General features: G+C 33.6%; 1 protein-coding gene across 1 annotated transcript in view; it reads left to right on the top strand.

Moving 5' to 3' along the window:
- Positions 1-1,865: 1,865 nt before the first annotated feature.
- LOC100395907 (N-deacetylase and N-sulfotransferase 4) overlaps positions 1,866-24,396 on the top strand; it is a 308,362-nt gene continuing 285,831 nt past the window's right edge. The window contains exon 1 of the mRNA XM_002745451.7: positions 1,866-2,307. The gene's annotated coding sequence lies outside the window, so the exon portion shown is untranslated. The remainder of the gene's footprint in view (positions 2,308-24,396) is intronic.

Here is a 24,396-nt window from a genome sequence, read left to right on the forward strand (position 1 = left end):
CAATTTGTACTATTTTATTTATCAGCTGTTAGTGTTTGGTGATGATGATATTCTAGTAATAATGATTTTATTATGACAATGTTGAAATATTTAACTGCAGTTTATCCATTTTGAATTTTGTTGTGTATCACTATGAAAATTCTGACTTTTTTTTTTGAGACAGTCTTTCTCTGTTGTCAGGCTGGAGTGCAGTGGCGCTATCTTGGCTCGCTACAATTTCCACTTCCTAAGTTCAAGCAAATCTCCTGCCTCAGCCTCCCGAGTAGCTGAGACTACAGGTACACATCACCACGCCCAGTTAATTTTTGTATTTTTAGTAGAAATGGGGTTTCAACATGTTGGCCAGGATGATCTCAATCTCTTGTCTTCATGATCCACCTGCCTTGGCCTTTCTAAGGGCTGAGATTACAGGTGTGAGCCACGATGCCCAGCCCCAACTTGATCTTCCAAATGTTTCAAAAGGTGGTAAGAAGTACCTGAACTCTTTAATTATTTTTAAAACATAAATTTTTTAAAATATATTTTAGTCTATGCACCTGAAAAACAACTGGTGCATGACCTAGGCTGTAATAGATTATATTTATTGTTTATGAAATATTATGGCAAATATTATTTAACTTGCTGGGTTTTCCCCCTATCCTCTGTATAGCACATGTCTACAGCCTGCTAACCCTCAAAACCTTGTGCAGTATAATAACACTAGTAATCCTAGTGAATTAAAATTATTCTTCTGAAAGACCACATCATTAATAAATTTTAAGCTTTCTCATCATCAATAAATTCTAAGTTTTGAAGGATTCCCTCCTATCCTTACTTTCCAGTCCTACAGAGGGTATCACTGAAACCACCCCAGTATTTCAAGTAGAAGTACTACCTACAACCAAAGACACCAATATACCTGAGGAAGACTCGGAGTTGAGAAAAAGTTGGAGCTCTTTTCTGTAACCTATAAGGGGTGTTGGACCAAATTGTCATTAACATATCTTATTCCACTAAATTAAATGATAGAGGCTAAAGAATGTACCAAAGCAAGAAAAGCCCAAGGAATCATGTCGTCTGGAATGAAGACACATACCTGAAAGCACTTTACTTTCACCTTGCATATATTCTAATGAAGAATTTTAAAGAACTTTATGTAAAGTATACAAAAGTACTTGATAGTACCTTTATGTGTTTACATGAGTTAATAGAAAATAAATAACAGGTAATCTTCATCTTGTATTGCCAAATGAAAAATGGAAAAAAAAAAGAGACATGGAGACAATTTTTGTTAGTGTGGAGAATAGAAAAGAACGTTTCCATAATAATCCAGTAATTTACCTTAATTACTAAAACAATGCACACTCACATACTCTTTCTTTTCTTTTAACATTTATTATGGTCTAAAATGCTATTACTAACTTCAGGAGTCTGTAGCTTACAAATACTTGTCTGAGTTTCCTATTGCTCATTGCTGGCTTTTGTTGAGTTTGCAATTTGTGTTTAACTGGCACATATTTATAGCAGAAAATCCTGTCTTGAACTTTTCTCATTTTGTCCAATAGAATCTCGTGGCACAGTGTCATAGCTGCAAAGTGGAATTCTATCCTCAAATTTCATAGGAAATAGTCCAACTGTACAATGAAAGATTATGCAAATCTTCAAGGAGCATCTAATCAATCACCGCGGTGTGAGAGGAATGCAGCCCATCGCTGAATTAGCTTCTGTTGGAATGTATTCATGTGTAACATCCCACTGACTGGATGACATCACAACAGCTCCAGGTCCTTGAAAGTCTTGAGAATGATTAGCTGAAGGAATTGGCTGTTTCTGCCAATCATAATCCGGCAAAGCTGCCTTTATAGTTCTGGAGATATGAGAGAGAGGGAGGGAGGGAAAGACCGACTACAGCTAAACAGAGGCACAGCAGCACTAGCAACAGCAGAGCAGGAGCAGCTGGTATTCCGGTGATTAAATAGTTCTCATAGCCTTTTTGCTACACTCGGTCTGCTCCCTGGTGTAATTCTCGTGTCCAAGAAGGAAGCTGCATTTTAACGGTGTGCTGAACAGAGGTTTGAATCATTCCAGCTGGCTGCTTGTTTTGAAAAGGACAATGTGTATATAAATAAAAGGACTCTGCTGGAAGAGTTCAGATACTGAGACTGGAGCTAGAGAGTGCTCTTGGAATATTGTTGAGGCAGATTGCCTGAACTGAAAGCTCCTTCTAATTAACCTGGAGCCAAGTGAACCTGAATACTGGATATCTCATGTTCTAACTCGGGATAAATTCAAGTTAGGAAAAGACAAAATATTGAAATGCTTCTCTAGGTAAGTTACTGCTTCATTTGCTGAAACCGAGCCATGTACAGTATATGAATATGTGTTGCTTAGTTATGTAAACTAGTCAAACACAATAAAGTTTTATTTGTGAAAGATTTATGTAGAAGCAGATAATCTTTTAAAACCAAATTCAATCTACCTTTTTTGCATGTCTGTGCTTACCTGTCATCCTGCTTTACAGAAGTTATATTTGCACGTAAACAGAAAATACAGTCCTGCCCAAAAAGAGAGATATAACTTGATAAAATTTAAACAGTTGCCAGAACATTTGCATAGAAAATATCGTATTTGATAACAATTTTAGCCTTTTCATATTACAGTCACCAATTTCACAAACTTAACATCCAAAGTTAACTGTAGGGTTCTAAATATTTCGCCAAGAAGTGTTACTGAAAACATGGCATTCAAATTACCGATGATGGGAACTCTTCTTCTTTGGACCTCAGATTTATAGACATGCTCTGTTCTAACGGTCTGCTTTTGAGAAACAGCTGTCACAGACATTTGAAATTGTATTATACAGTCATAAATTGCTTATAAAGATATAGATATTTTCATCCTACATCCTATTACAAAAGAAAAATAAATTCTTAGAACAATGTATGTCTTATGCCCTAAGCATAGTTTCCTAGGAAAGAAAGCCTTATGATATACCTCCAATTTCCTCAAGCACAGAATAAGTTGGAAAACAAGAAATGTTATTTAAATATGGTTTTACTCATTCTTTTCAATATCTCTGTTTGAGGAAGCTAAATAAGAAAACTTAAACCTTATTTTATTACAGTTTGTCCCAATTAATAAAATCCTATGTTCTTTAGAGTTCCTTAGTGTTTTAAGTGATATGTTTTGTTTATTATAATGTTATACTGTGAGTTCTCATACAGCTTTAGAAAGTTTTAAGTTTATGCTTTATCATATCTCTTTCAAACTCACCTTTGCTTGTTTTCATGGTGCCTTCTATCAGAATATTTTTCATTGGCTCAATATCCTAAATACTTTAACATGAATTGCATACCAGAATATTGATGTGTTTCTTTAACTCTCAGAATGATTTTAGTTATCCACTTTCTCACCTACTTCATGGTTAAAATCCTGTGGGTTTTCTGACCGAAGGGAAAATTAATAACGATAAAAGTTATTGTAGTTGGTTGAATTTCCCCAAAACTAGAAGGCAATGAATTTTCTCTACAAAGATTTAAAGGTTTTTTTTTTTAATATCAAAAGAGCAATTTACTCTACTCTATTAAAAGTATGCCAGTTAGCTATATCTCAATGTCACATAGATTCTGTGCTGGTCGTGTGTGTGTGTGTGTGTGTGTGTGTGTGTGTAAAGCACTGATTAGAACAGTCTAAGTCTTCAACTGGAGTGCATAAAAAAGCAACTGATTAACAAGCAAAATATACTTGCCATTTACATTTGTCTCAGTATATAAATGGGAAGTTAAGCCTACTGTTATTGTTGACATTTTTAAAAATAAGAAATCCTGTGATGATACATTATGATGATCAATATTAAACAATGTTTACATTGATAGACAGCTCATAATAAGCTAATCGGGAAGATTTTTAGAAATTGAATACTAAGTAGCATGGGCCTTTTAACTCTACCTAAATGGCACCTGGTCAGCACTAAAACTGATACATAAAAATCCTTTTAAAAAATTGTAATACATTTGACTTATTAACTATAACATAAAAATCACCCTTAAATAAAATATATACTTCCAATTTAAAAACTTAGACATTATTTTTAAATAAAAGGAAGGTAAAACCTCATGAAAATTTGAATATTTATTTTTCATTGATTAATGCACATGTATATAAATAATAAATAAAAATGCAAATATACATAAATTGTATTTTGTTTTCTGCAAGATAGGCATATTCCCTAAGAAATGTGTTATTTTAAATATATTATTCTAAATAACAAACCGAAGTATATGGGAAGTTGGGAACTATTTTTATACATAAATATGTTGTCACAATTTGGAATTTCTATATTTGATAAACAAAATAGAAATAGATGCTGTCACTATGTTTACCTCAGGAAGATAATGATCTTTTATATTTTATTTGAGATTAAAACTTTTATAACTATCTTTCTTCTCCCAGAAAAAGCATTTTGTCATTGGATTTAAAATAAATTTAATTCAACCTCAATACTAACATTAGTTCTTAAAGGTATTAAATAAATGTTTCTAACGCAGTAATACAGTTGTCTCCAATAGGTCAAATGTTTGTATGATCCCCTTGTACTTTCTTTTTGAGTGGAAAAGGGGCCTTTGGAAATAAAATCCAAAGATCAAACTTTCTGTGCATCATTTACAAGCAACTACTAAGGGAAAAGAGACAGCATTTAGCATACTGTGTTCAAACTAGAAGATTCTGGCTGATGCTTCCTCCCCAGATTTAGAAAGCAGCTGGGGAAACACAAAATAAAGCTAGAATATCAGCTCTGGCTGGAAGCCAAGACAGAGAAGCTGTGTACCCAGAAGGCTAATTCTTTCTGGGCTAAAATTCATTGATAATGCATTATGTTTAGAGTCTAACCTGAAGTGTTACTTTTTTCTCCAGTACAAACTGTGGGATATCTAAAAACAAATATATTTTCTAAATAGAGCTAAATGTTAAAGTAACAAGGGTTTCTTCTTTATTAAAAGTTGCTCTATTAAAAAAATGCAAATAAGCCTAGCATAAACGTCTATAAAATACAGTTTACATTCAAGGACAGAAAAGGAAATAAAGATGAGATGCATCATCTAACCATGATCACCGAGAGGCAGCGAGATCAGAAATGCCACACATGGATACATGCCAAAACAAAGAAATGTGAAGGTTTTATTAAAGGACCTGGCCTAGTAAAACTTACATTAAAGGTGTGCGTGCTAAATAATGTTGTAGCATATATCTTCTAAAGGTAGACAAATAGACAACAAACACAAGGTAAACTCTCATTATGTACCCCCACATAACTAGGAAAAAAAGAAATCATGTTTTCTGTTGATTTATTTGAAGTTTAGGGAGTGAGAGAAATGGGTCAGGTGTCAGACACAACGTTACTGCCTTCAACCATCATGATAAAACATCAGCCAGCCTTTGCTTTAACACTTCAGGAAACTTTCAGCTATGCTGTTATGCAGGGTGTTAAATGCACTATTTTTAAAAGTTATTTTCAGCAAGCTTAAGAAGTTAGAGGTGTTATTTGCAATGCAGAATGTGTACACATACATACAGTTATTTCTAATAGACACAGTCCTGTTTCCAAGCTTTCTTTATCTCAGTTGTCTAAGAAAAACTATCACTTTCTAGAGGTGACAAATCTAAAATTTCTTTTAGAAATAATATTGAATTGAAAACAGATTTCCTCAAAAGCCAAAATAGTCTGAAAATGAATTCCAAACTCATTGATAACTACAGGCATTTCAAGGCAAAAATATTTGTTTTGAAATGTGAATAGTAAATTGCTCTTCATTCCTACAGGTAAACATATTTGCTGACATAACTTAATGTATTTACTTCCTTTGACTTGTTATAGTCTGTCTATATGCATCAGCATTCAGAAAATTTGTGCCATAAATAGGTTATAATAAAAGAAACTACATATGACAGACTAAATAATGGCTTTCAAATGACCCTCTGAGGTCATTTATATGCATAAGCTATTTTAGATGTATCTTCTAAAAGAGATAATATGCTTCATTGACACTAAATGAACAGGTATGTTTAATTAGTTCAAAGTTTTTTTAAAAATGAGAAAAAAAGGGATAAAACTATGTCTGAATGCTTGAGAATATAAATTGATACTGTATTCAGAAAACAAAAGCAAGACTGGTGAGAAACAAAAGTGATGACTAGTGAATTATACAATTGGGACTTCTGTACTAAATCCAGTTTGTTTTGAAATTATCATTTTAAATATTTGAAGAGTTCAATGAAGAAAGCAATTTTAGCAAGCTAATAAACACATGCATTTTATGCGTGGCCCACATGCTCCATTTGTTCCCAAATTAGAGGAATTTCTCTATTTTGAAAATTCCACCAATTGAACTTACGTTGTTATTTATTTCAAATATTTAGCCTCCTTTTTAAAAGTTCTTGATGGCATGCATCTTAAACTATAACCACGTGGAAGCTGAAAGTTAGCTTGGCCGGGGTGGTTATATTCAAGTACAAAGTAAATGAAGAAATGCTTCCTTAATTACTCTTCCCTTGCTACTTTTGTTTTCTCTTTCTTTTACTTATTTTTTTCCCTTCCCTCCTCTATATTTTCCTATTCTTTTTCTTCATTATTTTCTCTCTTCTTCACTTCTTATTTTATTTTTTCCTCCTTCCTTCCTTCCTCTTTCCCTCCCTCCCTCCCTCTTTTCTTCCTTCCTTCTTTCTTGCTTTCATAACTTCCTCTTGTCTATTTGCTTCCTTTCTCCCTTTTTCCTTCCTTCCTTTTTTTTTCTATTCATTTTGCCACTTCAGCTTACATGCTCCCTTGCATAATTGGAAAGCAAATCACTCATTTTTAGTATTGCAGCAATTATTAGTCTAATGATCTGGTTTGAAGACAAAGTGGGGAAAATGAAGAGAAACAGTAGGTTAAACCACAGTAAGTAATAGAGGACAAGTAAAATAGGGTGGGACATTTATTTCAGAGAAATAGTGATATCAACCTTAAAATGTGGACTGTTCTTTTACCTATAAATTTCCATTTAATTTACTAAGTTTATTTAAGTAGAATTCTTGCTCCCTTTTCCTATGCTCCCTTTTTAATATCAGTCACATCTTTTCCATATAGCAAATACACCTTAGTGGTAAAAAAAATAAAGTAATAATAATAATAAATATAAATAATTATTCTACAGAAATTTTAATCCCCTAGATTGTTTTTATATCTAGTAGTTTAAATATTTTAACTTTTATATGCAGCCCAAAGGCCAACTGCCATGCTAGTGGAAGAAAAAGAGAGAAGGGAAAGTGATTTTGCACATTCAGATGCTTTGACTTGATTCCATCCTGGATCAGAAATTCAGTTGTAGACTACTGATCTACAGAATTTGTCATATTTCATCAGACATCTCAAAAGAGCTCTTCTTCTTGAGATACTGAATAGTCTTTCATGCCACATAACAATCATTTAAAGCTCAGAAATAAATATAGCATCACTAAAGATTAATACAAGGAAAGGTAACAGATGCAGAGATACATATGCTCCTGTGAATGCATATAACAGTCCTAATTCTATTCATTAAAGTGCAAGTGAATAGTTAGAATCAGAATTTAAATTTGCTTTCTCAACCAACCTTTCACTAATAGTTATGTCAATTCATTTGAGATTTTGTGTACTGTAAGTAAAATAAAACACAATCAATAAAATATACTACCAATTTATCTAAAGTATTATGGTTCCTGATATCTCAGTTTTTAAATTTTCTTTGGAATAGGACATTTTGTAGATAACCATAGAAATAATGCCAAAATTGATCAGTTGAGGTTGAACTCAATTCAGCGCATAAAATACTCTGTCTAGACATTTTTCACCTTAGACAGAAAAATAAATTTTTTACTTTTGCTCAATAATGTTCATAACAATAATGATAATAAATATTATTTTCTATTATTTTTAATATGTGTCAGACACCATCCAAGTTACTAGAGTGAACAGAATAGCTCTCAGGAGGTTTATATTATCATGGTATAAAACTGACAGTAAGTGAATAAACACCCCACCATAGGGGCTGTGAGTGCTCTAAGGATGAGTCAAGGTGGTGCATTAAAAGCTGTATGTGAAAGTGATAGGGCTGGTCAGGAAATGCCTTTCTTATAAGGCAGAAACTCAGAAAATCTATATGAAACATACATGTCAAATTGAGTAACATTATTATTATTTTATCTTGCAGAAAAATATGATGAGTAGTAGCAATTTCTTGTAATTCTCAAGGTGACAAACTGAATTTTGACTCTCTATTGATTACCCTCCTCAGGTCTGTGAAGTTGTTTGGGAGAATTTAAGACAGGCCACACTGTTAGTGTTACTTTCTCTGGAAAATAGAAAAACTAATCCATTTTAAAAATAGAATTCTCACCTTTGCTTCTATTCTTTATAGTTCTAAGTATTAAAAAGTATTATGTGCATAAATTATCTCAAATTATTGGTTTTTAAATTTTTTTCTTATAGCCTGAAATTCAGTGCTATTTATTTCCTTCATTAATTTTATTTAGAGACAGAGTTTTGCACTGTCTGTCACCCAGGCTGGAGGCAGTGGAGCAATTGTAGCCCACTACAACCTCAAACTCCTGGCTCTAGCGCCCTTCTGCATCAGGCTCTCAAGAAGCTGGGACTATAGGTGCACATCACTTCACTGAGCTAATTTTATTATTATTTTTTTTTTGTAAAGATGGGGTATTCGTATGTTGCCCAGGCTGGCCTCAAATTCCTGGCCTCAGCGATCCTCCTATCTCACCCTCAGACAGTACTGGGATTATAGGCAAAAGCCACTGTGCCTGGTCTCAATGCTATTATTAAACTGAGGAGGCAGAGGAGCTGGCTCCCTATCTCATCCTCCCAAATTGGTGGGGGTAAGAACCAATATTCTACAACATCTCTCAATTGGTTGTAATGATGGACCTAACATAATGAAATACAGAACATCAATGAAAGTCTTAGTATCTGTGGGTCCATCTGTGAATTCAAGTGCAATTGAAAAATTATTTTAAAAAAATAGATTATTGTGTCTGTACTAAACATGTGCAGGCATTTTTTCCTGACACTATTCTCTAATAATACAGTATAACAACTATGCACATATTATTCACATTGTATTAGGTATTATAAGTAATCTAGAAATGACCTAAAGTTATACCAGAGGATTTGTGTTGGTTATAGGCAAATACTATGCCATTTGATATAGAGGCTTCAGTATCTCTGGATTTTGGTCTTGGAAGGTTTGGGGGTCCAGGAACCAATCCTTATAACAAGAGATGACTGTTTTCTGTATTTTTAATTTCTCCAATTATAAAATTACCTCAAATTTAACAAGAAACAAAAGTTTGATGACACTAAGACAATTCTAATACGAACTTACAACACATTAATAGAACCATAGTGTCAACATCAAGGAAACAGTTATCTGAAATCCTATTTAATACAAGTCTGACATTATTTGGCCTGTTCATCATTCTGTTTCCCCATGCCTCATATTAATAGCAGCCTTCCTTGACTCTCCTCTTCCCCCATGGTGAACCAGATATTTTTGCTCTACGCCCGCACAGGTCCATCATGGCACTTATTACCTTATGATGTAATTGCTGTATGTGTATCAGGGCTTCCCATTTATCCAAAAGCTTTTTGATGGCAGGAATGCTTAGAGAGTGCTTGACCAATAATCAATATATATCAAGGGTTTGATTAATGTAAAATGTGAGATGACATCTGGCAACTATGGTATATGAGTAACAGCTGAAAAAAGCAGTAATATTTAAAGGTGAAAAGGCTAAAAGGGAAAAGTACAGTTGCCTTTATATATTGAATACTTTTTTATCAGAGAGGAATTTGTTTTATATTATGTGACACTAACAGACTAAGCTATTAAAGATATGGAAGTCGTTTCTATGCAGTGTCTGTTAAAACAATACTAAAAATCACTAAGATTCCACTCAATCAAAACTACCAGCACAGGCTGCTACGCTCCTTGTCCAGAAGACTTTTGTGGAAGTAATTTTTGCCTTGAGTATAAGATAAAGGCTGGCTGCCAAGGTTTCCTGTTGTTTTACCTTGTGTCACTATGAGAAGTATGGACAAAGGTTTTAGAGTGAACACTTTGCCCACCAAACACCCAGCTCTAGCAGTTGGCTGGAAGACTGGTCAATGTAATTCAAGTAAATAACAATTGGGTAAAATTACATAGTGGAAATGTATTACTCAGGATATGTCCTAGAGTCAAAAAGCAAATCTTCATGAAAGAATTATTTACAAGATGCACAATTTTATAAAAAAATAAAATAATACATTTATTAAGTGACAGTTTATTTTTTAATGTACTATTCTTTTGAGCCAGTCCAGGAGAGAAAACATGTCAACATTAGAGGAATGAATAAGAAAAATACTTTTGCTTTCCATAAACTTCTAAATTTTAAGAAATGCAGAGATTGACTTAATTATAATGACGTTTTGTAGAAGCCTTCATGTAAACAAATGTGAATTAGTTTAAAGATGAGATTATATCGTTACATATTGGAAGGCGGGTGTTAACCTTGGTTTCCACAAAATCAGGATTCCAAGCCTAGCTTTGCCCTGACTCATGATAGAATCTTGAAAAACCTAACTCTTCCCTGCTTCAGGTCATGATCTAGGATGGGGTAATAGTAATTCATAGACTTGCTGAGACAGCTAAATGTGACAATAAGCCCAAAATTCCTAGTACAAAGTGGGAAACATGAGAGATTTTAAATTAATAGTATCAAGTTTTAATTACATGTGTCAGTACTCTGACTTTAGCCTGCAATGTGACATTTTATACTGATTTGAAGTAACCCCTGAGTGATTAATATTGACTGTTTCCACTTTTGTTCACTTGGAGATAATGATCTAAGTCACCTTTTTCTACCGTCTCTACTGTATTGTTTATCATATAGTTTAATATTAATAACTGAATCTAACTTCAAGGATCAAATTTCATTCACCAATATTTTAATGTGATTCATCATGACCTTGAAAATTAACTAACATTCAAAAATTTTCAGGAAATCATACTATATCCCAGAAGAAAAAAAAATGTTAGAAAAAGGGCCAAATAGTTTTCCTTGATTTTCTGTCATGTTGGAGTAAGTGGAAACACGGAATTCGAAGAGGACAAAGACAAAGATTCAGAAACTACAACTGGATAGGATAAAAGCAGCTGCAAATCTTTCCTAGCTGGTCTTCTACTCAACTGCCAGAGCAGGGAGGTAGGTGAAGAGAGTATTCTGAAGTCTTTATACACATCTCTTGTAGTGACACAATAAAAACACAAGAAACCTTCCTGGCCACCATCTATCTCGTACTCAAGGCAGTAGTAATTCCTTCCACAAAAGTAATTTGGAAAACATAATACACTACTTTAAATTACTAATCACTAATGTTGACCTAGGCTGAGAGCAAAAAGATATAAACTATATTCTAAGTTTTGCCACAAATGTGCTGATAAATTTTAAATTAATCTCATGGTTTCCACGTGTAAAACAAGACCACTTTTTCTTTTTTTCCCAAATATATTTTGAATGTCAACACAATATTTCACATTTCTAAATTTCTCAGTATTTTTTACCGAACAACATTGCTAAGTGAATTATTTTGGTACAGTGTCTAGTATTCTTTTAAAGCATCCATAAGTAACTATTGTGATAATTCTAGATGTCAGTCATCAAGTATTAAAATAGGAACATCTCAAGAAATGTTGTCTCTGTCAAGTAGCAGAATATGTGAAATCACTCCAAATCTCTTCTCTTGAGTTTTTATTATGCTTTTCTAATTTCTGAGAATTGTGTAACCTGAATTAGTTTTTGGTGGAAGAATAATATTCTATACAGGATATAGTTACCCGTTACTATCCGTGTTACATGTTACTATCCATGTTATCCAAGCTGGTGTTTTATTTATTAGTATCTAAAAGATAAAATAACATAAAATAAAAGGGAATTTAAAATAGCAGATATACCTGTGAAATGGAGTGGAATATGCCTCTTATGATAAAGGATAATCCCATTATTTTGTGTGTTGTGTAAAATTAAGAATGCTCTGTAGTAAACAAAAGGTGAAAATTGTACCTATAAGGTATATAAATTATATAGTTAGAAAATAAAAAATCAAAAGAAAATATCAGCATTGCCTGTTTCAATAAAATTCTTTTATAAGTCTTGAGCACAGTGATGATCATTTTACTTCATGATATTTAAGGTACCAATATAGAGCAGTGGCAATGAAAGAGGAGATTTAGAATTAATTTAAAAATGTGTGTTCATATTAGCTGTGTAACAGTGGACTGGTCACTTTACTTCTTCGGACATTAAATTCTTCATTCATTCATCCCTTGAGTTATTTGAATACTAAATTTGATAATTAAAATTTACAGCTTTTTCTATTCCAGATTCAAAGTAACAATTTAGAAACATTTTATTTTGCATCACCAGCAGAACAAAGTCAGTATTACAGACTGTCACACAGATAATTTCTTGATAGGAAGGTAGTATACTGAAAAACATCTTCCTAGACCTCTCTATAAACTAGATAATAGGGTCTCATTATATCACCCAAAAGTGATTCACATTTTTGGACAGCATTAATATTTTCACTATAAGTGTCTCTAGATAAGAAAGTCGGTGGGGCTGGGTGCAGTGCCTCATGTCTGTAATTGCAGCACTTTGAAAAACTGAAGCATGTGGATGACCCATAGTCAGGAGTTCAAGACTAGCCTGGCCATCATGGTGAAACCCTGGCTCTACTAAAAATACAAAAATTCGTGTAAATTAGTTCAACTATTGTGGAAAACAGTATGGTGATTCCTCAAGGATCTAGAACCAGAAGTATCATTTGACCCAGCAATCCCATTACTGGGTATATATATCCAAAAAATTATAAATCATTCTAGTATAAAGACACATGCACATGTAAGTTTATTACAGCACTATTTACAATGGCTAAGACATGGAACCAACCCAAATGGCCATCAATGATAGACTGGATAAAGAAAATGTGGCACATATACACCATGGAATACTACACAGCCATAAAAAAAAGGATTAGTTCATGTCCTTTGCAGGGACATGGATGAAACTGGAAACTGTTCTCAGCAAACAAACACAGGAACAGAACACGAAACACCACATGTTTTTACTCATAAGTGGGAGTTGAACAATTAGAACACGTGGACACAGGGAGAAGAACATCACACACTGGGGCCTGTGGGAGGGTGGGGGATTACGGGAGGGATAACATTAGCAGAAACACCTAATGTAGATGATGGGTTGATGGGTGCAGCAAATATCACATCTCTACATATGTCACAAACCTGCACTTTTGGCACATGTGCCCCAGAACTTAAAGTATAATTTTAAAAAAAGTTACTCAGGCACAGCAGTGGTCACCTGTAATCTCAGCTACTCCAAGATAATCAGTTGAACCCAGGAGGTGGAGGTTGCAGTGACCTGAAACCATGCCATTGCACTCCAACTTGGGTGACAAGAGCAAAACTCCATCTCAAAAAAAGAAAAAAAAGAAAGAAAGTCAGTGGCATGAATTTTGAGAGAGTAATCTTTTGTTACATCTGATGCAGGCAGATTCCATTTATGGTGATGGAAGTGACTGAAGTGACTGCTTACCTAAACTCAGAAGCAGAATAATTAAAATATTACAAATATAGCTTCTAAGAGACTCTGGATAGTAATGTAACTTGTGAATATAATTGCAATACTATTAGTAGCACTAAATTTACATTAAAAACAATGGGAAATTTGATTACTGCTTTCATTGATATTTTAATAACTTCTTTTGTGATATTAGGCAATTTTTTTCTCTTTCTTCTTTATTTATGCATAAGTCAAGTAGCAAATTTCTACATTCTGGTTTCATTCACTTGTCTCTAAGTCTTATAGTTTTTTGCCTGTAAGAATACAAGCGTCAAATGAGTGTTTTATGTTTCATGGATGACTGCTCCCATGATTGTCTACTGAGACAATTAGCAAGGGTGCAAATCAATACTAAATATAATAATTGTTTTAAATAATGATTATTGAGCTAAACCAAAGCAATTATCGGTTGTTGGTAATTATTTTATTGCTGCTGGCTATAAGTTGATTTACCTTAAGTGTATACAGAAAAGCACAGAAAATGAATATGCTGCTGTAATATTAAGGACAAAATTGATCATGTCACTCCCCTTCCTTGTCCTAGATTTGTGTTTTCTTTTTCTTTTTTTTTTAATATATATTTTATTGCACTTTAGGATCCGGGGTACATGTGCAGATCATGCAGGATTGTTGCATAGGTACATACATGGCAATGTGGTTTGCTGCGTCCATCCCCCTGTCATCTATATCTGGCATTTCTCCCCATATTATCCCTCCCCAACCTCGCTAACCCCTGCTGTCCCTCCCCTGGTCCCCCCTGCCAACAGACCCCAGTGTGTGATGCTCCCTTCCCTGTGTTCACTAGGAAAATGTGTTTTCTTTTTCAAATCTCTCTTTTCTCCTCAAAATCTAAATTCTATCATTTTTTAATGATTAAAACAATTTACATCCCCCTCTCTAACCCATCTCCTGACATCAGTCCGTGGGAATCTTCACTCTCTCTGAAATCTCAAATCACTTAAAGAGTTCTCACTTGCTAATAAGTATATATTTTTCAAGAGTTAATTCCTATTAACTCTTTCACTTTCCTTCTCTTTCTTGCAACTATTCTCAGCTTCTTCACAACCACTTTGTTTTCAACTCACTTTAATCTTTTACTTGACTTCACGGCACCGCTGGATTGCTTTAACATCACCACCAGTATTTTCTTGAGTGACAAATTCAAGATGAATTTTGTGTTGTATTTCTTGATTCATAAATATCATTCCGTTTTGATCACAGATACCTTTATCCTTTGCCTACAACTTCTACAACCCTCTTCCAAAACAAACATAATTTATTTAGTGTTATTTCCTAAGATTTTCATGGCAAGTATCTCTCATCTCACCATGCACACTGTTCTTCCTTAGTGCTCTTACTCAATATTAGTTTTTTATGTCCTTTAACTTAAGGCTTCCTGCAAATAATTTAAATTCCATTTCTATTATTTAGCAAACTAGTGGACATTTCTTCTTCAGATCTTTCACAGACTGTTCAAAAATGATATATTACAATTTACTCATTTTCTCTTTACACTTCTCTACTTCTAAATAACTTTGCATCTTCCCTGCTATTACACTTATCAAGCCTTATTGCAATCACCTTTTTATGTCATAGAATATGTCAAAGAATAAACTTCCATTGCTTTTGAAGAGTAGAGACAGTGTTGGTCGGATAGATAGTGCATCCGGTGATTAGAAAGCATTTAATCAATATTAAACAAATGACTGTGAAAGCCTAAAAGCTTTGGGTGATTTTTTTCCCTCTCTACATTCAATCAATCACCAAGTCATAACAATTCTATTTCTTATGCGACAAGACAAAAATAATTCACATATTATTCATAACTTTGTCTCTTTAACAAACAGCATAACCATCCACCCTTTCGACTTCCCCTTAAAGATAAGGGCATCTTGCTTTCTGAATGTGAGGTTAATTTTCACTAGAATAGGAACGTAGAGAAAGGAGGTGAGAGGAGCAGGACGGCAAAAAAGGAGTGAAGCATCTCACTCCTGTAATCTCAGCACTTTGGGAGACCGAGGCAGGTCGATCACGAGGTCAAGAGATTGAGACTATCCTGGCCAACATGGTGAAACCCCGTCTCTACTAAAAATACAAAAAAAAAAAAAAATTAGTTGGGCATGGTGGCGCGTGCCTGCAGTCCCAGCTACTTGGGTGGCTGAGGCAGGAGAATTGCTTGAACCAGGGTAGCGGAGGTTTCAGTGAGCCGAGGTTGCGCCACTGCACTCCAGCCTGGTGATGGAGTCAGACTCTGTCTCAAAAGAAAAAAAAAGAGTAAAGCATTTGTCGGAAAGGAAGAACTGTGATGGGAGGGTTTCCAGAAATCCTCCCTGCTTTAGGGTGCAGGGAAATTAAAGAGTAGAGAATCAGACATTGTAATTTTGTCTTATGAATCAGACTATTTAATGTTATTAAGAAAATATACGTGAAGGTCAGAATTCCTTTTAAATACATTACTGTGGCTCTTAAACTGTGCTTCTTAAGTGTATCCTACTGTGCATGTGTAATAGCCCACATAGGGATATAAATTTATAAAAGCTAGAAAGTTGTGTATAAATGTCGTGAAACGGCTTGCTCTTTTATTGAATAGACTTAACTTTCAGAGTAGTTTAAGGTTTCAAACAAAAATTGGGCAGAAAGTACAAAAACTTTCCTTATTTCCCTATATACAACCTTCCCCACCACCATCTTCTACAATCGAGAAACCAGCATTGACATGTCATTATCACCCCAAGTCCATAGTTTACATCAGGGCACAAACTTGGTGTTTTATATCCGATGGATTTTGACAAACGTTGTATTGTCATTACTTTTTAATCATGTATTAATTCTCACAGTATCAAATAGAACAATTTCACTACCCTAAATATCTCCTGTGCTCCATCTATTCATCCCTCTCTCTCTGCTCCCAAACCTGTGCTACTACCATCTATTTTTTTCACTCTCTACATAGTTTTGCCCTTTTCAGAATTTCATATAAATGGAATCATATAGAATATAGCCTTTTCTGATTAGAGTATTTTACTTACTAATATTCATTTTATGTTCATCCATGTATTTCTGTAGCTCGATAGATCATTTATTTTTAGGGCTGAATGATATTTTATTGTACAGATGTACCAAAGTTTGTGAATTCATTCACTTGCTGATGGACATTTTTGTAGCTCCCAAGCCTTGGCATCTATAAATAAAGCTGCAATAAAACATCTGTGTGCAAGTTTTTGTGTGAATGTAAATTTTTAACTCATTGGGTAAATACCAAGGATCATGATTGCTCAATAATATGACTATGTTTAGCTTTGTAAGAAACTGCCAAATTGTCTTGCAAAGTGGCTGTTTCACATTTCATTCCCACCAGCAATTAATGAGAGTTCCTGTTGTTCTTATGTCCTCCCCAGCATTTGGTGGTGGTATTGTTTTAACTCCTCAGTGTCATATGATGTATAGGATCTTCTCATATGCTTACTGGCCATTTGTGTTTTTGCATTAAGGAGGTATCTTTTAGGTCTTTTGCTTATTTTTGAATTTGGTTATTTGTTTTTCTACTGTTGAATTTTAAGAGTTCTTTGTATATTTTGGATAACCGTTTTTTATCAGATATGACTATTGCAAATATTTTCTCCCAGTTTGTACCTTGCCATCTTTCTCTTTAGAGTGCCTGCCACAGAACAAAAGTTTGTTACTTTAATCATGTTCAACTTACCAATTCTTTCTTTTATGGATTGTTTCCTCGATGTTGAGTATAAAAATCATCACCAAAATCAAGGTCATCTAGAGTTTCTCCTATATGATCTTCTAATAGTCTTATAGTTAGGCATTTTACATTTACATTTAAATAAGTGTACATTACATCTACAAATAGTCTATAATTCATTTGAGTTAAATATTTAAAAGGTCATAAAGTCTGTGTGTAGATCACTTTTTTGCATATAGATGTTTGGTTGTACAAGCAGGGAAAATGAAGACTATTCTTTCTGCCTTGCATTGCCTTTGTTCTTTTGCGAAAAATCAATTGATGCCTAGGCATAGCGGCTCATACCTGCAATCTCAACATTTTCATATGCAAATATGAAAGGACTGCTTGAGCCCAGGAGTTCAAGACCAGCCTAGGTAACATAGTGAGACCACTGTTGCTACAAAATATATTTTTTTAAATTAGTCAGATGTGATGGCACATGCTTGTGGTCCCAGCTATAGAGAAGGCTGTGATGAGAAGATTACTTGATCCCAGGAAGTCTAAGCTGCAATTAGCCATGCTGTGATCTTGCTGCAATCCAGCCTGGGTGACAGGAGGGGAACCTGCCTAAAAAAAAAAGAAAGAAAAAATTAGTTGACCATATTTTCATGAGTTTATTTTTGGGTTCATTATCCTGGTCTACTCTTTCATGAATATCACACTGTTTGATTTTTATATCTTTACAATAAATCTTGAATCTTAAAAGTTTGTTACTGTCAGACCTCCAACTTTGTTATTCTCCTTTAATATTGCATTGCTGGCTGTGAGTCTTTTGGTTTCCAAGTATACTTTGCGTACTCTTTTTAATCTATATTTTTATTTTTAGGTCTTCCTCTAGACTATTGTAACTAATTATTAACTGGTCTCCTACCTCCTGGCTTTAATATATCCTCTTAGTCCCTCAAAAGATAACTTTCTAAATAGCAACATTTACCATGTCAGTCTTCTTATTGAAGTATTTCAATAGTTGTTCAATTTTAAGAAAATTTTTACTCTCTAGAATTTGAATAAGACCTTTTTGTTTTCTGGTACCTATCTACATTTTCAATCCAATTTCTTACTACTCCTTTGTAAACAGAGATATAGGAACTAGGAATAAAAGCTACAAAACAGAATAATATTCCAGTTTTAAAGAGTTTGCATTCTAATTGGAGTGATAAACAAGAAGAAATGAAATATTACATATATGACATAATAGATTTTTAATATTACACACACAGCCCCAGAGGTTAGGAAGTGTAAAGAGGAAGCTTGCAATTTTGACCAGGAAACCGGAAGCAGCTATATCCATTACATTTGAATAAAAGATTAAAAGAAATGAGGACACATACGATGTTTATATCTGGGGCAAATATTCAAGGCAAGAAGAAACAGGAAGTACAGAAGCCTAAAAGTACATATGTAAAGAACACAGCATGTTCAGAGAATATAGAGAGGTCCAGTAAGGAAGATGTGTAGTATACTTGGTAGAACTGTGTGGACCATTCTGTGGATTTCGCTGTTACTCTGAGTAAAATTAGGGCTGATTTTGGGTAGTGGGGAGTTGATCAGAGGAAAGACATAACCTTCATTGCATTGTAAAATGAGAACCCTGGGCAATATATTGGAAAAAACTGATATGGATCAAGGGCTGAGGTAGATATCAATTAGAAAGAAATTTCAATAATCCAGTGGAAAAATAGTGCTAATTTGTATAGAGGTAATAGCATTGGAATTGTTAAAATATGTTTAGACTTAAGATATATTTTATAGGTAGAGCCAGTGGATGGGTTATCTGGTATATCTGGTTGGAAAGAAAGAGAGGAGTCAATAACAAGTCCCAATAGAGATAGAGAGAAAGAGAGTCCCTAAGCAAATTAAAAAATGAAGCATCATTTACTTATATGGAGAAACAGTGGGAAGAGTAAGTTTAGGATTAAGGAAAATGTCAGACAATCAGGTTGGGTCTCACTTAAGTTGGAAATGCTCATTAGATTTTCCAGTGAAAATATCATGTATGTGGTTAGATAAACAAATAGGAGCTGGTAATATATTCAGCTGGAAATGTAAACTTTGCAGTCAACTTTATAAATAGTACTTAAAACCAGGACATCGTAAGAGAGCCCAAGGAAGTGAATGTAAACAGAAATGAGTATAAGACTAAGGAGTAAGCCCTGGGGAACTCTGCATTTAGAAGGTAAGGATTAAGAAAAAGCATAAACTGTGACTAAGTTATAAAGAAACACAAATAGATGATTTTTGGAAGCTGATTAAAGATAGTTTCTGTGTGGTTGAGGGGTGATCAGGGGTATAAAATGCTCTTACAAGTAAAGTAAGATGAGATGAGGAGCAAGAATTGATAACTGTATTTTACAACATGAAGCTTATTGGTGACATTTATAAAATAAATTACAATGAAGTGGTGATGGTAAGCCTGATTCGAGTAGGTCCTATATAAAATTGGACTTAGCGTTTCAAAGAGTTTTGCTGTGGGCAGAAACAAAATATAGTAATAGATTGCAAAGTAAGCGAATCATGATAAATAATAGAATATTTGTAGGTTAGAATGAATATTTTAGTCGAGAAGGAAAATATTACTATAAGGGAGAGAGAAAGTACTACTGAAGCAATATTTTCTTAAATGAGTAAGTGATAATACATTAGAACTGGTGAACAAGAGGAGGGTTGTCCTTGGTTAGAATGGATAACTCATCCCAAAGAGAACACACTCTCACATAGTGAATAAGTGTTTAATGGGTGCTTATGAAAATTCTTTTCTGCTTGCTACTGTGTTCTCTACGAAATAGGAAGCAAGATTATTAGATGAGTGTAATGAAAAGGAAGGAAATGTTAGAAGTTTGAAGATAGAGAAAACTATCAAACAGTTATCTAGGAGAAAAGATAGTTAATAAACTAAAAAGAGATAGCAAGATTTCTCTCAGAATTAAAGGCCCATTTGAGGTTATTGATCATGAATTTAAGTAAGTGGGGTAATGCTCTTTCCATTATCAGAATTGCAAGCATAGATTTGATGGACAGTGGGATTTAGTGAGTTTTGTTTTTAAAAAATGTGTATCATGAAATAAGAGTGTAAAATGATTTGAGAGGATATAAAATATAATTAATATAATAATTGATTATGGAATTTAAACTGGGTGAGGAAGATTGTGAGGCCAGGAGAGAGTGTGTGTAAAGTTAAAGGACAAATAAATGACTTAAAGATTTTAGAGGTTTGAAATTGTTGTAGATTGGTTAATAGGTGAAGTAAGCAAAAGAGATAAAAGATTGTGACTGGGTAGCGCAGTGTATGAAATATTATTAATTGCTTTCAATTATATAATTAGTAAATACAATGAAAAGACCTAACATATGACTATTAGACTTGGCAACAATGGTAGGGAGAAATAAAAGAATATTTATGAGGGTGCATAAAATTTCTATAGTGTTGGAAGGATAATCCATATGGATATCTGTATTACCAATAATTATGCGTGAGTACTTTTCAAAAGCATGAGTTTCCTAAAAGATAAGATTTTCTAGGATTAAAGGACTTTAACTCAGGCACTAGTTGATGATTGCTTTAAAGACAAGAGGTTGGTGGTATGATAGGATGAAAAGTTGGAGGATTTTAGGGAGTAGAAAAGAAAAATAGGCTAGAAGTGATGATGAAAAATAAAAAGGACATCTAGCCAATTTCCTTACCCAGTGCTTGAATAACTGGGAGATAAAATATACACCAGAGAGCTCTAAGGTCCTAAGAAGAGAGCCAGATTTCAGTTACAGCTAAGAAGATGAAGAAAACTCTTGGAGAATCATTTCACCATGTAAGAAAATACTTTTTCTGATGATTAACCATGATTTATACTAAGCACAGTGAAAGGTTTCAAGAAATAGAGAGGGTAGGGAATAGGATCACAAAAAATATTAGCTAGGTGGATAAGGAAAGTCCTTGGAGTGCTGAGTGTCTTTGGTAACTGATATGGCTGGTGATAAATAGCATTATGATGGAAGTTGTGAAGGTCCTGTGTGATGAGTTAATACATAAGGAGCCCAATACCTATAACAATGATCATGCTTACGGTTTGAATGAGGTGGGAACAAGCAAAGGGGGACTGAAATTCCTGATAGACAACTGTGCCTGACATTGTGTTGGAAGCCTTGATTAATTTTTAAAAATTCAACTAACTTTGCAATCCACAGATACAGTATTAGTTTGTTAGGGCTGCCATAACAAAGCACTAAAACCTGAGTGTCTCAAACAACAGAAATATGTTGCCTCACAGTTCTGGAGGCTAGAAGTTCTAGATCAGTGTGACAACAGGGCCATGCTCCCTCTGAAGATGGTAGGGAAGGATCTGTTCCAGACCTCTCTTCTGGCTTCTGGTAGTTCCTTGGCTTGTGGTATTCTCCCTGTGCACGTGTCTGTCACATTTCTTCCCTCTATGAGGACAGCAGTCATATTAGATTAGGGACCTATCCTGCTACAGCAGGACCTCAGCTTAACTAATTACAACTGCAACAATCTTATTTCCAAATAAGGTCACATTCTGAGATACTGGGGGTTAGAAAATCAACCTATTAATTTTGGGGAAAATAATTCAACTCATAATGGCTGCTTCCAACTTCGTCATTCTGTTTTATTCTTTTTATAAATAACTGGTTTGGCTTCTATTCATAATTCTTACCTCATATTTATGAATTACATTGTTTTTGATTTGCTTTTTTGTATTGTCGCTTATTAGCTATTACTATCAAGATTATGTTAGTCTCATAAAATCAGGTTGACAGCTATTACTCTGACCATTTCTCTGAAAACAGATTATGTTAGATTGGAATTACGTTATTCTTTGAAGCTTTGATGGGATCTTCTGGTGACATCAGTGGCTGGAAGTTTTTTTTGGATATATTTTTGACTATTCACATTCTATTTTGCTTTATTCATTTTGAGACTTCTCTAAATCTTAAATTTTAATAAAACAATATTTTATAAGAACTTTGCAAACAAATTCATTTAAGATTAAAATATTTGCTATAAATTCATTAATAATTTTCTTTCATCCTTTAATATCTGAAGTAGATGTAGTTTTCTTTCTCATTTTCATCAGTTATGTTTGCTTTATCTTGTTTTATCTTCATGTCGGCAGAGGTTTGTCAAATTCATCAGCTGTTTAAAAAAATAAGCTTCTTGCTTTATTTTTCTCTCTGTTGCATTTTTTATCTAATTGTGCTCTGCTCATCTTTGTTATTTCTTTCCTTCTACCCTCGTTTTATTACTTTATTGCTTTTTCCTAGCTTTCCAGTTGAATGCTTACATTTTTAGCTCATTAATTTTCAGACACTTTTCAGGTACATGCTTCTAAAACTCTAAATTTATTTTACTCATATCTTATTTAGAATTGTTTTTAATTATGTTTCCTAAATTTTAAATAAAGGAGAATTTTTATATTATTTTGTTATTAGTTGCTGAGTACATCACATTATAGTCATAGTGCATATGCTCCATGTAATTTTTAGCTCTTGAAAATGTGTTGAGACTTCCTTTGGTGCTTGGAATGATTTGTTTTTCTAAGCATTCCCAAATTCCTACGAATTTCACAGGTCTCGGGGATCATATTTAAAGTATATCTTTTAGACCAAATTTGTTAGTCATGTTATTTAGGTCTTGTAATTCTTCCTAATATTCTATCCACTTTTATGGTAAAATTATTCTTCAAAAATGGTAGGAATTCTTACTCTGTAATTGGGAATTTATAAGTGTTTTGTTGTAGTTATGCCTATTTTTGCTTTGTAAAGTTAAGGCCATGATACTGAACGAATGCATGTTTAAATTGTAATGTCTCCCTGGTGAACTGAACTTTCCATCCTTACAAAATGATTTCTGTATTTTTTTCATACTTTCATAATTATTTTATGTCAGTTGTAATCAGCATATACTTGGATTTTTTAGTCAATATGCAAATTTTTATTTTTAAAAGACAATTTAGTTAATTTAGTTTTAACATAGTTACTAACCTAAACAGACCTACTTGTTTTGTGTTTTCTATTAGTCTTACATGCTATAGGTTTCCTACTACAATTGTTTAATTGACTAGTTTTCTCTCATTTTATTTTTTGTTCAATACTAGTTTTGAGGTTGAAGAATATAGATAGTTATATTCTTTATTGGTTTCACTAGATCACAGTATACATACTTACCTTACCAATATATGAAGTCAATTGATGATATGATTATCTCAGAAAATACAGCATTTGTTCCCTTAGTATATTTATATTATTGTTCTTATTTATTTCAATTAGACTTTGGTTTGACTTTAATTCCTTAAGGTTTTATTATTATCATTTTCTATACTCAAGTTCATTTAGATTAACTCACATTTATTATGTTTTCAACTTTATTTATATATAGCAACTTGAACATACTTTTTATATTTGAGAAATATATGATTATATGAGTTTCCACATCATGTACAGATATCAAATAATTGTTTCCCAGACTCCCTCATAGCTAAGTCATGGGCATGTCTACTAAAAGCAGCTAATCTGAAATACCTGTAGCATACTTTGAATCAGAAGCTATGAGTGAATACATGGGTCCAGAACAAATATCTTTTAGGTTAGTGGTCCTCATCTAATCCATGTTTTAAGAAAAACAGTAGCAGTGGCACTTAAAGAACTCCCAGATCCCAATATGGGCCTTGCTGGGATATGGCCTTGTGAAATATTTGCTTTATGGCCACTTTTCAAAATGGACTTTTCTGATATTTGTGTGTGTGTGTGCCCTTAACCATAATGTGACTAAATTATGAGTAATGTGTAGACTAATGTGACTAAATCTAAGTCAGGACTATTTTTGTATTACCTTTAATCATCTCAATGTTTGCATTCCAATTATATAGTTTGCAACTCATACTACTGTGTTATTTAGTACTTGTTTATGAGAAATTCTGTGATAGTTACTGAACAAGCTTTGTTAGTACCAAAGAAAAAAAAAA

This window comes from Callithrix jacchus, chromosome 3 (genome assembly GCF_049354715.1).
Source record: "Callithrix jacchus isolate 240 chromosome 3, calJac240_pri, whole genome shotgun sequence".
Lineage (NCBI taxonomy): Eukaryota > Metazoa > Chordata > Mammalia > Primates > Cebidae > Callithrix > Callithrix jacchus.